Below are 17,812 nucleotides of genomic sequence, written 5' to 3' on the forward strand. Positions count from 1 at the left end.
CAATTGCCTCACCAAAAAAAAAGTATGTTAGTCACAGTAAGAAATGGAACATATCACAGACAGAAATTCTGGCAAAATTCCTCACAGCATTTAATAATAACAATCGACACTTACACTAAAAGCCCTTTCTATCTTCAAAACACTTTACAAATGTCTATAACATGGTTGTCATTGTCAACAAATTTGATGTGCAACATTCCAAAGATTTCTCATGTCCCAGGCTGTTTAACATTTGTGCAAGGCCACAAATGTGCATGAAACAGTGGATGATTAGAAGGGAGTTTGCTATAACTCCTGATCTTTATATATTTACAACCTGCTATTTGGCTGTTCTCCAGATATTTAATCTGGTATTCAATCACAATATGCCTTGATGAGGCATCTCAACCCAAGGTAGAATAGCATCAATATGATGAGGCTGTTCAAATGGATGTCTCTTTCTCAAGGGATGTGGGTCAGGTGGCCCCTCTCTAGAGGCCTTTGTAAATGTGATTGTCACCTCATTGTAACTGAGTTATTTCTTTTCGACCTGAAGAATATACAAATAATATTATAGAAAATTCAGGGTATAATTAATGTATAGTATGGGGAGAAGGAAGAAGAAACTCATCCCCCTATGCCTTTATATGCTCTCTCCAGAAGAAAGAAAATAGGGAAAATTCAAAAAGTATCTGAAAAGACTTGAGCAGGTCTGCTGACTCACTTCAAAGGATATCAAAAAAGAGTGGCTCCTCCCAACAGAACCTATCCTCCTAAGAGTCCAAGCTAACCCATTAATCTTGGAGGCACTGAATCTAAACCTTTAGGAGGTGTCAGGGGATGGCTCCAAATCTGATGATTGATCTTGAAGCAGTCCCAGTCACTGAAACTTAAATAGGAGGCATAAGGGCAATCAAAGACCCCAGACAAAAGGCTCACCTTTGTATAAGCTCATCAAAATTGATCAGGGAACTCCCACGATTAACTCCTTGCTCGTGTGTGTGTGTGTGTGTGTGTGTGTGTGTGTGTGTGTGTGTATACATATATATATGTACTGGGAGAGAGGGGAGAGAGAGAGAGAGAGAGAGAGAGAGAGAGAGAGAGAGAGAGAGAGAGAGAGAGAGAGAGAGAGAAATTGATTCTGAGTGAGGCTTTTACTATATCAACTTTCCCAAAGAACTGTAACATCTTTAATATTCCTGGTTGAGGCAACTGGGACCATAGAATATAAAGCTGGAATGGACCTTAGGGACCAGCTTCAAGATTTTACAGATGAGGAAACTGAAACTTCATAGCAATTTCAATTAGTACAGAGACATAAATAAACATTAAAATATAGCATAGCACCCTATAATAAGAATTGCAAGGGCAAAGAAGGATCCAGTCTACATAAGTAATCATAAGAGCATCGATTTAAAGCTAGAATATGTCATCTAGTCCAATTTTACAGATGAGGCATGAGGCCCATAGAGATGAAGCAACAAGAAGCTTATTCCCAAAGCAATGGACACCTGGTATGATTTTTTTCACCCCCAGAAATTCATGCTGACTGTTGACTAAAGCATAAAGGACCTGAGACATGAGTCAACAGAATAAACACCCACCCTGATGGAAGCATAGATTCTTGAAATATCGAAGCATTTTTTCCAGTGTTTCATGACGAGAATGTTCCCATCTTGTCAGAGTTATAAGCAGACTGCTCTCTGCCTCTTGCAAACTGCCCTTTTGAGAATGAAGGATCACCCAGCTATGGAGCTATCAGAGTTTGACGTGTACCTTATAAGACCCATAATGAGACTGGGGAATCAAATAAAGAGGAAACTATAAGATCGGTCTTAGCTGATTCATAAATGATTTCATCTATTAAATGAAGAATATTGAGTACTGAATATCTTTTTTACAGATGTCAGGTAAAGAAGGCCAGTTCTGGTCACAGTAAAAGAGATAAGGAATAGAAGTGAGGAAGAAATGCAGATATTCTGCTGGAACTGCATGAAACAGTGGATGATTAGAAGGGAGTTTGCTATAACTCCTGATCTTTATATATTTACAACCTGCTATTTGGCTGTTCTCCAGATATTTAATCTGGTATTCAATCACAAATAATAGTTCTATTGAGTTCTCTAAAGTCAATACTTCTTCTGCTCTTTATTTCAGGCAAAGCTGCAGTAGAAAGTATTCTGTTTGTTTAATGTTTTCAAAGTCTATTCAGTTGAATCAGATTTACAAGGTTACATTATTCCCAAGCCACTACAGAACATTTCTCTTATCTCTGTGTTCTTGCTTTGTAGGGAGATACTATGCCTATCAATCCAAATAGGGTTTTCTTCACTTAATGAACAAGCATTTATTTAGCATCAACCACGTATCATTATGCTAAGCATCAGGGCTACAGATCCTAATTGATTTGAAGGGAAAATATTTTTTAAAGACTTTAATTATGCCAAACTGATTACCCAGAAAATAACTGGTTAATAACTCATTGAGTGAATCATTCTAATATAGGTCCTGGAAAGAGTTTTACAGATCATCTGGTATACAAAACATACACACACACACACACACACACACACACACACACACACACACACACCCCTCATATATTCTAGAAACTGAGGCCCAGAGAGGGTTAAGTGATTTTCCCATATCACATATCTAATTTATAGCAGTCTCTTTTCTTACAGGAACAGAATTCAAATTTGACAAAATGCTTGTCCTGACCTATTAGGACTCTTCCCCTACATCATCAGAGAAACCACAAACCAAAATCAAAGAACTTTTCTAGCTTGACATGTCATATAAGCTGTTTTACTTTTTGAAAATAAAAATAAATAACAACAACAATAGTCTATGTAGCACTTTTATGGTTATGAATTAATTCCTCTATATTATCTCATCTATTATTCACAAACACCTTGACTGCCAGGTAATACCAATATGTTTACCCCTATTTTGCAGATGGAGAAACTAAAGCTCAGGCCCCTAATAACTGGCAGAACCAGAATTCAAACTCTGTCTTCTAACTCAGTTACTCTAGTATACTGCTAAAATGCCCTGCCTCAATAAAAAAAGTAAATGAAAAAGTGTCACATCTTTATAGAAATAAGTGATGTTTTTCTAAGGTGGATGAATTGAACCAATAAAGGAGAAAGAGGAGCACAATACAGCTAAAGATTACAGTTATGGGCAACACCATGTAAAAGAAAGTGTTGTGCATATGGAGTCCAGAGACCTGGCTCTCAATCCCTGCTCTGCTCATTACCAGCTGTGACTGTAAGTAATTCATTCAGTCACTCTGAGCACCACTTTCCTCATCTAGAAAATAGGGACAATAATAATGACACTATCTACCTCACAGGCTGGTTGTAAGCACCAAAGATCACTAGTAAGCATTGATCATTATTATTAATCTGCAAAATATGGCATAGGAGCACATTGGGATAGGTGACATTTGGGATGCTGTACAGGGCTGTCAATGATGCTTAAATGCTGTCTGCTGCAAAAGCCCAATTACTAATGCATCAATGTTTCTCTGGTAATTCTATATAGCAACACCATGATCAGAGAGGAATCAAAATTGCCAAATTTTGTTGACCCAAAGAACAGTAGAAATGGTCATGCTAGAGAGAGAAAGAGAGAGAGATAGAGAGAGAAAAAAAACAGAAAAACAGAGAAAGAAAGATAGATAGATGATTGATAGATGATAGATATACATATGGCACATATAATCTCTATTTAAGATGTACATATAAATATATATGTATGTATTGAGGGTATATATGTGTATGTATTATATATTTTATGTGTATATATATATATATATGCCATTTATGTGTTACCAATGATGATGACTTCAGTCAATAAAGTAGAATAAAAGACATGAAGCCCAGGTAGTACTAGAAAAGGAAACTCAACCTGTTATGTAGTAAAAATGAGGGATAACAGTTGCACTATTTTTTTGTGGGGCAATGAGGGTTAAATGACTTGCCCAGGATCACACAGCTAGTAAGTGTCAAGTGTCTGAGGGAAGATTTGAACTCAGGTCCTCCTGAATTCAGGGTCAGTGCTTTATCCACTGGGTCACCTAGCTGCCCCCTAACAGTTGCACTATTGAGAGTTACAGAGGATCCCATACTTAGAACTAGATGAGACCTTAGAGGACATTGAATCTAGCTGCCCCATTTTACAGATGAGGGTACTGAGACACAGAGAGGTCAAGGAATTTGTCATAGGTCATGCAGCTAAGTATCTGAGGGCAAATTTGAACTCAGGTCTTCTTGACTCCAAGTCTGGAATGGTATTCCCTAGGACACAAAGGATATGGCATGGACTCTAAATCTCTGATGTAGTTACCATATACCATCTTCCCATGTGACTTCCCATGAATTTCTACCCTACTCTTCACCATTCTCTTCCCTTCTCTACCCATTCTATTAGGTCCTCTGGAATTTCTGATCCAATGTTACTAAACTCCCTTTTATCCTAGTTTTCTTATTGGACTTTTTCCATCTTCTGGCACTCACAAAACTCTTGTCCAAGATAACATATCCCTTTCTACTCTTTTCCAGTTTGTGGTTCCCTGTCATATGTCTTTAATACAATGGGTCAGGGAGAGACATCTGCATACTCCTTGCCTCTCTCCATCAATCCTAAAAGCTCCCTCTACTGTCATCAACCTCCAGCCTCTTCTTTGAGTTCTATTCCATTATTCCATTGATTCTGTGGTCTCTGAACCTCCAGATCATTTTCCTTGTATTGTTAAGCAATTCAGTAACTGACACATGTTTCTTCTTCACAACCTTTTGCCCTCCTACTTTGGGATTTCAATATGCATATTAATATACTTTCAAACTTGCCTTCTCAATTGGCAATATACCTTGGCTTCTCAATTCATCATCTTCCTAAATTCTTGTTATCTATATCTTCATTTCATTTCAGCTACTCATGGGGATAGTCATACTTTATATCAAACCATCTTCCATAACTGTGTCATATACAAGATCCTCATCTCTGAGGTAGCTTTCTCTGACCACAATTTTGTCATTCCAGTTCTCTATCTGCCTCATTTTTCCAAGATAGTGACAACCAGGAGCCTTGAATGTTCTTGGCCTTTATCCTCTTTTTTTTTTTTTTTGTGGGGCAATGATACAGCTAGTGTTAAGTGTCTGAGGCCAGATTTGAACTCAGGTCCTCCTGAATCCAGGGCTGGTGCTTTATCCACTGTGCCACCTAGCTGTCCCTATCTGATTCATTTTTTAACCTATTTTTGCTGTATTACATGACTTTCAGGCTATTCATGTTTCCCTGTTCTTTCATTTTACTACCCATAATCTGACCTTACTTTCTTTTCTTCCTAGTCTTAAGCCCAGAGTTAATCAATTGAACTATATATTAACCACTACCATGAAATCTTCTGTATCACTGACCTTTAGACATCTATGCCTTTTGAATGCTTAATCCTATTTAGGAATTCCAATTGACAAAATTATCTAGGGGCAGCTAGGTGGCACAGTGGATAAAGCACTGGCCTTGGATTCAGGAGGACCTGAGATCAAATCCAGCCTCAGACACTTGACACAACTAGCTGTGTGACCCTGGGCAAGTCACTTAACCCTCATTGCCCTGCAAAAACAACAACAAAAAAAAAAACACAAAACAAAACAAAATTATCTAACAAAATCTTGAAGACTGATAATGATAAATATCTCCCCTCTTGCCAGAGAGGAGATAGATTTTTGGTATAATACATAGCAGAATGTGACATACATTTTCATGCATGGCCAATGTATGTAAATTTTTTTGTGTAACTATACCTACTTATCACATATTTAGTACTTTTATTACAGAAATGGGTGGAAATAGTAAAGGTAACAAAAGTGATATTTTAAAAGGAAGGGAAAAAAGAAAAGAGAATCCATAAATTTAAAAAATCTTAAAGAACATAGAAGAGAACAAAAAAGTTCAAAAGATGATGCAGAGAAACAGGGCAGTGTTGGAACTATTATATTAAATTCCAAATATACATTTTAAGAAGCTATAGATAGTTGAGACTTGTGGTTTTATATGCAATTTTCTTTTTGTGTTCTTTGTGTAAGGAAATGTTCATGTTTGCTTATGTGACATGATCATCACAATAAAAAGAAAATATTTTTGGTTTAGAAATTTTTTAATTCCACAACTTCAAGGGTGGGGTGAAGTAGTCAGTCAATCAAGCATTGAAGGCAGTGTACACAAAGTTATGGAGTTGTAGACAACCAGATGAGCTCCAATAGTTCAACCTACACAGAGAATATTACAGAGAGTATCATAAAATAGGATTCTTAAAGTAGATAACCATAGAGCACATTAAATGGAAGACCAAAAAGTTTGCATTTTATCTACAAGGAAATAGGGATCCACTCAAAGTCTTTGAGTAGGGGAGTGATATAATCAAACTTGCATATAGGGGAGAAGGCTTTCCTAATTTTGTGAAAGATTCATAGCTGCCAAGAAAAACTGGAGTCAGAGTAAGGCGTCTAGTTTAGATCAGTGGTGTCCAACTCAAATAGAAAGGAATTCTACAATCCAAGCACAGCCCTAGAAAGCCACAAATTCTCATTGTCTGTGTATTTTGTGAAACATTTTCTAATTACATTTTAATCTGGTTCAGGCTACATGGAGGAGTTTTGTAAGGCCCCTTGCAGCCCTGAGTTTGACACCTATGAACTCTAAATGAGAGAAACTGAACCATAGTAGTAGAAGAGTTTTGGCAGTGGAAATGACAGAACTTGGCAACCAAAGGAATCAGGGCAAGGGTTGGGGGGGGGGGGCAGGGACAGGTAATGGGTTTAGGGGAGAAATAAAAGTTAAGAATGACAGTGTAATGCTGACATTTAAAAGACTGGAAGAAATGAGGAAGTTTGAGAGAGAACCAAGGTATGGAGGAAAGATGATGAATTGAGTTTGTACAAGTTGGATCTGTGGTGGGTGGAACATTGTAGTGAATATTATCAGTTAATAAATGGAAATATAGGCCTAGGCTACAAATGATAACTACAAATTTACTGAGAACTGACTGATCCCCATCCACTACCCCTTCCCAGGCAAATGAATTGCGTGGGGCTAACCAATCAGTAAATTCCAGACTCTTGATCAACTTATGAACCTCCCCCACCTCCCTCCAAGCAACTATGGCCTCCCAATGGTTCCCCACCTTACTCCCTGGATTTTATGTTATTATGTAAAAGAGTCCACCTACATTATGTAGTTTCTATTTAGAGTAAGTAGAGTCATTAATTAACTCAGGAGCAGTTCTATGGTTTCTTTTGGTAAAGGTTCATTTACATTAAGTTCCCTTTTGTTCTGTTACCCCATAAAACTCCTATCCTCAGTTCCCATCTTTGGCTATTCCTAGCTTCTTGCTTTGGGATACCAGGAGCTATAGTTCCTCTGCCCTGATTAAAGACCTAATTTTCTCCTTTATTGATTGTTTCCTTAATTTACAGATTAACACAAGAGAAAGATCAAGAATAGAAATGTAGATTTGGGAGATATTTGCAAAGAGCTGATAATCAAAGAAGTATTGAAAATGAATGAAATTTACATGGATGATTATAGAAATAGCAATAATAATAGCTAATATTTATATAGTACCTACAATGTGCCAGGCAACATAACAAGTTGTTTGCAAATGTCTCCTTTGATCCTGGGAGATAAGTACTATTATTATCCCCATTTTATAGTCTCAGAGGCTAGATTTGAACTCAGATCTTCCTGACTCCAGGCCCCCTAGTTTCCTGATGATAAAGAAGAAAAAAAAGGCAATTACAAAATTTGGGGGAACATTCACACTTAAGCATTTAGAAGCACTTTAAATATTTGACCAGAGCAATCATATTTTCCCTTAAGACCTCTATTCCACTCTGAAAATTCATTATTTCTTCAATTGATCCTGATATGGTCTATTCTAGGCCCTAATGTAGTCATGGAAAATAAAATTTATAGTTTCTTATACAATTCTCTTTCTCGTTCTTTTTATACAGAAATTCTTGTGTTTGTTGATCATTGTTAACAAAAATAAAATTAATAAAAATTCTTGAGGCTAAGGGACTGTGTCTTTTATGTTATTTTATATTATTTTGTGCATGAGTCAGGGTCTAAAGACTGTGTCCAAAGATACAGTCCCTTGGTCTCAAAGTTCTTATGTTCAAAGAAAAATGAAACAAAACACATATACTGACCTTAATCAACAATCTTTAAGGTGATCCCTAAAAAAGATATCCCACCAAAGAATTATCCTTCACAAATCAGCCTCATCATCCGATGGGAATAGGGCTTATAATAACTCATAATACAAACTACAAATTCCACTTTAGTAAATATTTTTTTTAAATACCAGCCTGGTCTATCCCTGTTCCCAGGTCAAATTTTCATAGTCCTTTCAGCATATTAGTGAATACCTATACTAAAGTCCCCCTGAAATATTCATTTTGGCTTGAATGTGACCTTTGAGTTCTCAAAGACAATATCAACAGAAAGCAAGTTCTAGCAAGCTTGCCAAACTGGAAGGGCTTCCAAGATAGGCCCAGGTAGGAACTTTATGTCTAAGGATTAAACAAAGTAAGTTTAGATAGGCTCATCAAAAGGTAATAATTTTTTCTGAACACTCACTCTTGAGTATGTGTCCTTTGAAATATTAGGGGGAAGCCTATCTCTGTTCTAAGCTATTGGGGAACATAGCTGGAGTTTCTAATATATTGCTATTTATAAATTAATGGCTATTGTACAAGTTTTTAGCATTAAGCATTTATTAAATAAAATTAAATATTAGTAAAGAGTTGACGGTATTTAATACAAGCCATAAAACCCCCAGCACTATAGAGAGAGCACATGGCTCCAAAGTCGAGTTAAGAAGACTTACATTACCCAGAGAGAGAGAGCTCAGCCTTTCATGTAATGGGCCCATAGCACCCCAGAAGTTCTCTGGGGCACATTAAAGAACCTTCTCCTTGAGAGACTAAACCAGAGGACAGACACACCTAGAGAGATAAGTGGAACCAGATTGGACTGAGCTAGCTCTGGGACCCCCACCCTTTGTTCTAGTCTCCCTCAACCCTGGGAAGATAAGATTAGGTATGGCTGCTGCCTTTGTGTCCTGAGGAGAGAGATGGCTTGAGAAATCCACAGCCACCCCTCACCCAATTCCCCCAGGCACCACCAGTGGGGGATGGTCCTCCCTCATTAAGGGAACTTTCCACACTCATATGGTCACCCCCATCAGTCCTCTATAAAAGTACCTACCTGTCTCCTGCTCAAGGAGATTGGTATCTCAGAGCCACCTCTGTGCCATGCTTTTCTCCCCATGAGAAGTCCAAGGCTTTCTTGCATGGTTTCCCTTCCCTTCCTTTTCTCAGCCCCGAAATAAACTATTATCTTATTCTAACTGCTTTTGCATGCAAGAGGGTGTAATTCTTTAAAAAGGAATTCCTAAGGACCCCAAACCCCCTACCTCATTTTCCCCATGACACCCAGCTAGCACTCACCCCAAAATGGCCTGAAGTCATATATTACCTAAAGGGGGAAGAGAGGCTCCCAGGAAGGGGGCAGGAAGGAGAGAGAGAGAGAGAGAGAGAGAGAGAGAGAGAGAGAGAGAGAGAGAGAGAGAGAGAGAGAGCAAGTCCACATGGGGTCCTGAGTGCAAGAGGAGAGTGAGAGAAGAGAACCTGTGGCTCACAGGTCCCAATGCAAGAGAGAGAACAAGAGAACCCAAGCTTGCTTTGGTCCAAGTCCTGCTTCACCTCCCTACCCCTTCACCACTCCCAACCATATTAAAATGAGCTTTACCTTGCTGACCTCAGGGTCCAGTGAAAGACAGACCCTCTGAGGGCAAAGATTTTCATGTAGGTGTGGTTTCTAGTGTCTCTACTTTACTGAGTTAGTCCGATTTCCATTTCTATTGACTCTGGGCTGGCTTTGAAAGAGATCAGCTAAGGTTCCGGAGCTAAGCGGTGGAGTAGGAGTGCAGGGGTGGGGAGGTCCCTGTGTCCCCAAAAACGTTATTAATAATTATTTTCTCACAAGTACCATCTGGTAGCAGGCTTGCAGTCTTCACTGGGGAAGAGAATTTCCAAACTGATGAGATCCTTAAACTTTTGAATAAAATATTGTACATGTTTTTGAATTCATACTGTATGTCCTGGCCACAGACATCACTGAAATCTCTTTGTATCTAGATGGTCCCTTGCCTCCCCTGCTGGTTTAAAACAAATGGGTTGGCTCTTTCCCTTCTCTCAAGATGGCGGACAAAAAACCCCAAAATTAACTAACGGGGAAAAAAGACCAAAAAGGAAAAAAAAGGACGAAAAGGAAAAAGCCAAAAAGGAAGATGTGGCCGAGAAGGTGGTGAAAAAGCCTCGAAAGCATTGCAGGTCCAACCCGGTCCTGGCCAGAGGTATCAGAAGATACTCCAGGTCTGCCAGGTATTCCCAGAGGGCCATGTACAAGCACAAGTATGCTGTACCCAAAACCCGGATTGAAAAGGAAAAAGAAAGAGAAGGTGCCTGCTACCATCTCAAAGTCAGTTGGTAGTGATAAGAATAGAGGATGCCGAGTGGTGGAGATATGCAAAATGCCTAGGTATTACCCTACTAAGGATGTGCCTAGAAAGCTGCTAAGTCACAGCAAAAAGTCCTTCAGCCAGCACATGAGGAGACTCTGATCTATCATCACCCCAGGCACGGTTCTGATCATGCTCACTGGCCTCCACAGGGGAAAGCGAGTGGTTTTCCTGAAGCAGCTGGCTAGTGGCTTGCTACTGGTGAGTGGACCTTTGACCATAAACCATGTTCCTCTGCGAAGAACCCATCAGAGATTTGTCATTGCTACCTATACCATAGTTAACCTTTCCGGTGTGAAAATTCCAAATCATGTTACTGATGCTTACTTTAAGAATAGGCTCTTTTGACACAGAAAAAGAGAAATATGAGATTACAGAGCAGCACAAGGCTGACCAGAAAGCAGTGGACTCTCAGATCCTGCCCCAAATTAAGAATATTCCTCAGGTCCCTGGCTACCTGCTATTCTGTATTCTCTCTCTCCAATGGAGTCTTTCCTCACAAACTGGTGTTTTAAATGCCTGGCAGGGGGGCAGCTAGGTGGTGCAGTGGATAAAGCACCAGCCCTGGATTCAAGAAGACCTGAGTTCAAATCCAGCCTCAAACACTTGACACTTACTAGCTGTGTGACCCTGGGCAAGTCACTTAACCAGCATTGCCCCACAAAAAAAAAAGATATTGAAATTAAATGCCTGGCAGAAAACTCTTATTAAAATATTTCAAATAATACAAATGGCTTGGTTAGGGTGTTGACACTGTGGTAAAAATTATTTATGATAAAGATTAATATAGAAAATTTTAGCTGAATCATTTGGGAGGGGCGACACCTGACCCACCCTGAGATTACACATGCCACTAAAGAGCTTTTGAAGGACCTCCTCTTTTGGGGAGGAAAAAATCCAGACCTCCCCTTTTGTGGGAGGAAACTCTACCAGGAGGGAAAGGAACTTCCAATGATTAGGGCATTAAAAAAAAATGAAGATCACAGGCTTTTCATCAGGGTGAGGAGTCTCTGGCAGCGCTCAAGCTCTAGGGTTTGACTTAGTCATGGTGGCGCGTCCAGGGATCTGGCGGAACACGTTTCACACTCTGTTTCAAACTACTACTAAGTTACTGCAGATTGAATGAGCTGGTGAGTTAATGAAGGAAAAACCTAAGCTTAGTGTTAAGACTATCTATCTGCATTTTTACTTCCTTATTTCCTTAACTGGTTTCATTTTTGGGGTCTAATTAATCCCCAAGCAATAAAACCTGATCCTATATGAACTAAAGCTCAGAGGCTCCTTTTCTTTTTTTGTGGGGCAATGGAGGTTAAGTGACTTGCCCAGGGTCACATAGCTAGTAAGTGTCAAGTGTCTGAGGCCGGATTTGAACTCAGGTACTCCTGAATCCAGGGCCGGTGCTTTATCCACTGTGCCACCTAGCCACCCCCGAGGCTCCTTTTCTTATTGGCCTGGGATATATATATATAAAAGGGGGAGATTAATGCTCCATATATCCAATTTTGAATCTCACAACACCTAGAGTTGTATTGGGCTGGTCAAAGTATTTTTTAATCAACTCATAGAATACTAAGAACAATGTTATATGTTCAATGAAGCTCTCAAAGAAAGTTGAGTTGATCTACAGATAGCATTAGGTTAATGATCCTCAAACATTTTGTTCTCCTTACCTCTTTATAAGCTCTTAAATTATTGAAGATCCATAAAAGCATATGCTCATGTGGGTTATATTTTTTTAAATATCTGCCATGTTATAAATGAAAAAATCTTGGTATTATTATGAAAATAGTTTTGACCTCAAGGACTCCCCATAAAAGCCTCGGGACCCCAAAAGATTCCCAGGCCTCTCTTTGAGAATGACTGCTTTAGGTCAATTCTTTAGCAAGGAAGTACAAGTCTTTGGATGCTTGAAGCTTAAAGGCATCTATAAACCAAAGCAATTTCATAGCTAGTTCTTTAAGTATTTGCCAGTAAAAAAATAATTTTTGTCAGTTTGTTACCACTGTGCTAGCAGCTAGATGGCTCAATGGATAGAGTGCTGGGTCTGGAGTCAGAAAGACTCTTCTTCATAAGTTCAAATCTGACTTCAAATACTTACTAGCTGTATGACCCTGGACAAGTCACTTAACCCTTTTTTGCCTCAGTTTTCTCAGCTGTAAAATGATCTGTAGAAGGAAATGGCAAGCCACTCCAGTATCTCTGCCAAGAAAACCCCAAATGGGGTCATGAAGAGTCAGAAACAATGAAAAAAACAACAAAAATTACACTGTGATGCACATTATATATATATATATATATATATATACACATATATATACACACATACGCACATATAAATAATGTGTGTATGTGTGTATATGTGTGTATATATCACATATGTATATACATATCCATGATTATTAACACCTGGGATGACCATTCTCCTATAAAATCAAGGCAACCAATCAACAAACATTTATTAAAGTTACTTACTATACACTGTAGAGAGAATACAAAGATTGACCAAGGGAAGAAGGAAGGGACTATGCATTTAAATAACACCAACTATGTGCCAGGCACTATGCTAAGCATTTTACTGATATTATCTCATTTAATTACAATGATACAGTCCTTCCCCTCAGGGAGCTTACCTTCTACTGGAGACAAGCATTTATTATCTATCAACTATGTTCAAGCCACAGTGCTAGTTACTAAGGATAAAAAGTAAGTCGAAAGATAGTCCCTGACCTTAGAGTTCACAAGCTACTGAGAGAAAACAAAACAAACAAACAAACAAAAAGCTAGAAAGAGGGGCAGGAGGCAGTTACTCAGCTAGGGGGATGCTGAGGTCAGAAGAATGAAGAAATGATGGCATGGCTGTGTTGGGCACTTTCCAGAAATGGACAATCTGGGAGGAACTCTCAACTGCCCACTCTCCACCCTCTCCTCTAAGAGAGAGAAAGGAGCCCCAGGGGTAGGAGGTACTGAGGAGTTGGGAGTTTCAGAATTAATGGAATCTGGGGCAGCTAGGTGGCGCAGTGGATAAAGCACTGGCCCTGGATTCAGGAGTACCTGAGTTCAAATCCAGCCTCAGACACTTACTAGCTGTGTGACCCTGGGCAAGTCACTTAACCCCCATTGCCCTGCTAAAATTAAAAAAAAAATTAATGGGATCTTACAGATGATAAGATTCTGAGAGACATGTTGAAAGTCCAGTAGTGTGCAGCTAATGAGAAATATCTACAAAAGATACAGAGTAAATAAAAACTAATTTCAGGGATACGGAGTCAGTAGCTTCTAGGAAAATTAGGAAAACCAACCGAAAATGGTATTTAAGTAGAACTTTGAAGAAAAGTAAAGATTCCCAGAATCAGAGATAAAAAGAGGAGGAAATTAATTCCATTCAAGGAAGACACACATGCAAAAGCACAGAAACAGGAGATGGAATATCAGGTGAAAGCCCCTTTATACATTAATCTACCTGGATTTTCCTTGGCCCTGGGTACCCATTATTTACTACATATGGATTATATTTACAATTCAGCCAAAATTTTTGTGGGGTTAAATTTCCAAATGAAATAACATGATCAATGAGAAATCGTAATTAAAAAACATAACACTAGCTCCAAAAGGTACATTTCAGCCTCTGAAACAATTTATACATTCTAGTAGAGAACTTCCATTAAATAGCTTCTCTGGCATCTCCCCTTATTCATTCCCCCTTCTCCCCTACCGCTGCCTGCAAAGCCACATTTTCTGTACTGAATAACTTATTACCACCAACTGCCCCTTGCCCCACCCCCAGTAAATTAAATGTTTCTTTTTATTTTCTAAACATTCCTAATTCTTTGTGAATTAATACCATAATTTATTATAGAAGCAGGTACATGCCACCAGAGGTAAGCCTGCATCAGCATTTCTATTTGCTAACATTATATTTATTTGTGTGTTTGTTTTTTTTAACTCAGCTTTAAAAAGAAAAAAGAAGATCCTTGAAACTTGACTTCCACTATTTCAGCAGTTTTAATGAACAAGAGGAAAAATAACTGGTTTATGGGCATTCTGAATCCAAAGAAAACATGGCAAACACTAGCATTGGACATATGACTCTGAAAAGCAAACTGAAAACTATTTAGTCTGTTGTATGTTTTCAAAAAGGGAATACTCAAATGGATTATAAAAGGCAAGTCATTAAGGATTGAAAATATCTAGCAATTGGTTTCTAAAGGTCAATGAGGGAAGTCATTTTGAATCCAATCCAGCAAGGCTAAGCTGAAGCAAGACTTGAGGGAAAGACCACCAAGGAAAAGCCAGATAGACTGGTACTGGTAGCAACAAAAGTGGCAAAATCCTCACTGTTAAGAGACCCCAGGAATATTGAAAATGGAAGTGTAATGCCCCAAAGGCACCAAACTTTTTGCCCAAGTGAGGCTTAGCTTTGGAAAGCTATATTGTCTAATCTCCTTAATAACTCTTTTCACTATGGCCTTCTCCATTCCTCGTTTTCTCCAGGTGTATAATAAAGCAAAGAAGGACTATTCAATCTCTATTTTATATTAGCATGCGAAGGAAAGGAAATAAAACCTCTCAAAGGTCATCTTTCTGTTGCACCAGAAGAACCAGGATTTAAAAATACCTCAAAGGACCAAGTTGCATCAATTGACATGGTGCATTTTTTTTTAAATATGAGACAATGAAAATAGAGACAGTAGGATGAACATTTTGATTTCAAAGTAAAATTATAATATCTTTTTGTAACTGATTTTTCATTTTAAGTACATTTGGGGAGATAGGAAAAAGTTATCATGAAATAGATTTCCTTATAATTATTTATTTAGAATTCACATTTTACATCCATTTTGCTTCATATTTCATACAAACATTTTACAAAGGAAGACTACATCTATGTGTATTTGTAGATATAAATTATACATATATATGTATATATCCATACATACCCACACCCATATATGTATATATATTTCTGTACTCCTACTTTGTAGAGGTCTTCAACCATGGTTGCTGTAACTTCTGATTTACCACTTGCACAATCTCAAGGAAGCTTTTCACTGTTTTTTTTAGATGTATTCTGTACAGTTAAGGTTTTTTGTTTGTTTGTTTGCAGGGCAATGAGGGTTAAGTGACTTGCCAGAGTCACACAGCTTGCAAGTGTCAAGTGTCTGAGGCTGGATTTGAACTCAGGTCCTCCTAAATCCAGGGCCAGTGCTTTATCCACTGCACCACCTAGAAGTTTGAATTACAAACTTCTTATATATTGTACAGCTTCTGATAAGAGACATGTCTCAAACACTATAGAAAACACTTATAGCAGGGCAGCTAGGTGGTGCAGTAAATAAAGCACTGGCCCTGGATTTAGGAGGACCTGAGTTCAAATCCAGCCTCAGATACTTGACACTTGCAAGCTGTGTGACCCTGGGCAAGTCACTTAACATGCATTTCCCCACAAAAAACCAAAACAAAATAAAACACACACTTATAGACCATATCTTACTTTCTCCCTTCACTAAGCAACACTTTGTCTTTTGGTCAAGAGTATCTATCTTATTCTTGAAAAATAGGGTGGTATCAGCTTTTGCTTTGGGTTGATCTCTCCTCAAATCTGAATTTCTGGATGGAAGATATTCATAACAGTTACATATATAGATGTCCTATATTGGTATGAAGTCGATGTCACTGTAGGCATCTCTGTAAATTTCAAAACCAGAGTTACATGCAATGGTCTATGTGTCTTCATTACTTCTGGAAGTTCTCTAAAGTTCTGATGAATTTAGTTGTTCTGTCATTTCAGTTATATCCAACTCTTCATTAACCCATTTGGGGCAAAGATACTAGAGTGGTTTTCCATGTCCTGCTCTAATTCATTTTATAGATAAGGAACTGAAGTAAACCAGGTTAAGTGACTTGGCCAGGGTCAAACAGCTAGTAAGAATCTGAGGCCAGATTTGAACTAGGGAAGATGAATCTTTCTCACTTCAGACCCAGCATTCTATCCCTAGCATCACCTAGCTGGCATATCTATGGATGCCTATTATAGATTTAGATCTAGAAACCATGAGAATTTAAAGGGGACTAGATACATTCCTTATCATGAAAATATCTACAGTTATTCTGACAGTTGTCAAATTTTGGGATGACTCCACCAAGTCAGAGATTGAAGAAATGGGCCAATCTTTCACCCATATAAAATTTGGTGGGAGGAAGAGATGGAGTGAAGGTTCTGATGACTGAAGCATAGAGTAATTATGATGACATATTTTGTCTGCTTCTTATCTTCTGTTTTGCCTCTTCTGGACCAATAGAACAGAAAATAACTTGAGAATGTGGTTCTCTTATTATTTCTAGTCCAAACAAGAACTTTCAGGCATAGTACAATAGATGACTCTTCCTGACTCCATGCCTAGCGCTCTACCCATTGTGCCACCTAGCTTCCCTCTGATAAATAGTCCTAACTGTGCTATATATTTGCTTTGAAAATATCAAGGAAAAATGAAGACATGTAAAAATATGTGTCATAGGCTTATATTGTAACCTTAGTTGAATAGTAGTTTCATGAGTCAACACTATACCTAAAGGTAAACTAGTATCATTGCTTCTAGTATTGTCTTTTCCCAAGTAAGTGAATACAGTGGAAAAAGTATTTGGTTTTGGTGTCTACTGACAATCAAAATTTCCAGCCAAATTTGTCCGTCCTGTTTGCCATACACTGTATAAATTTATAGCATGTCCTTGCAAGGCTGCAATTGCTCATTGACTGTTATCTATACATCAAGAATAAATGCCTTCTGCCTCATCTCTAAAATATATAGGGAATTAAATCAAATTTATAAGAATCCAAGTCATTCCCCAATTGAGAAATGGTCAAAGGATATGAACAGGCAGTTTTCTGATGAAGAAACCAAAGCTATCTATTCCCATATGAAAAAATGCTCTAAATCTCTAATGATTAGAGAGATGCAAATTAAAACAACTCTGAGGTACCACCTGACACCTATCAGATTGGCTAAAATGACAAAAAAGGAAGATAATAAATGTTGGAGAGGCTGTGGGAAAATTGGAACACTAATGCATTGTTGGTGGAGCTGTGAGCTGATCCAACCATTCTGGAGAGCAATTTGGAATTATGCCCAAAGGGCGATAAAGCTGTGCATACCCTTTGACCCAGCAATCCCACTTTTAGGTCTTTTTCCCAAAGAAATCATGGAAGGGGGAAAGGGACCCACATGTACAAAAATATTTATA

The 17,812-nt window shown here is 38.3% G+C and overlaps 1 pseudogene; it reads left to right on the top strand.

Moving 5' to 3' along the window:
- Positions 1-10,224: 10,224 nt before the first annotated feature.
- On the top strand, positions 10,225-11,088 carry LOC122739191 (annotated as a pseudogene).
- The last annotated feature ends 6,724 nt before the right edge of the window (positions 11,089-17,812 follow it).

Source organism: Dromiciops gliroides, chromosome 2, assembly GCF_019393635.1.
Source record: "Dromiciops gliroides isolate mDroGli1 chromosome 2, mDroGli1.pri, whole genome shotgun sequence".
Classification (NCBI taxonomy): Eukaryota; Metazoa; Chordata; class Mammalia; order Microbiotheria; family Microbiotheriidae; genus Dromiciops; species Dromiciops gliroides.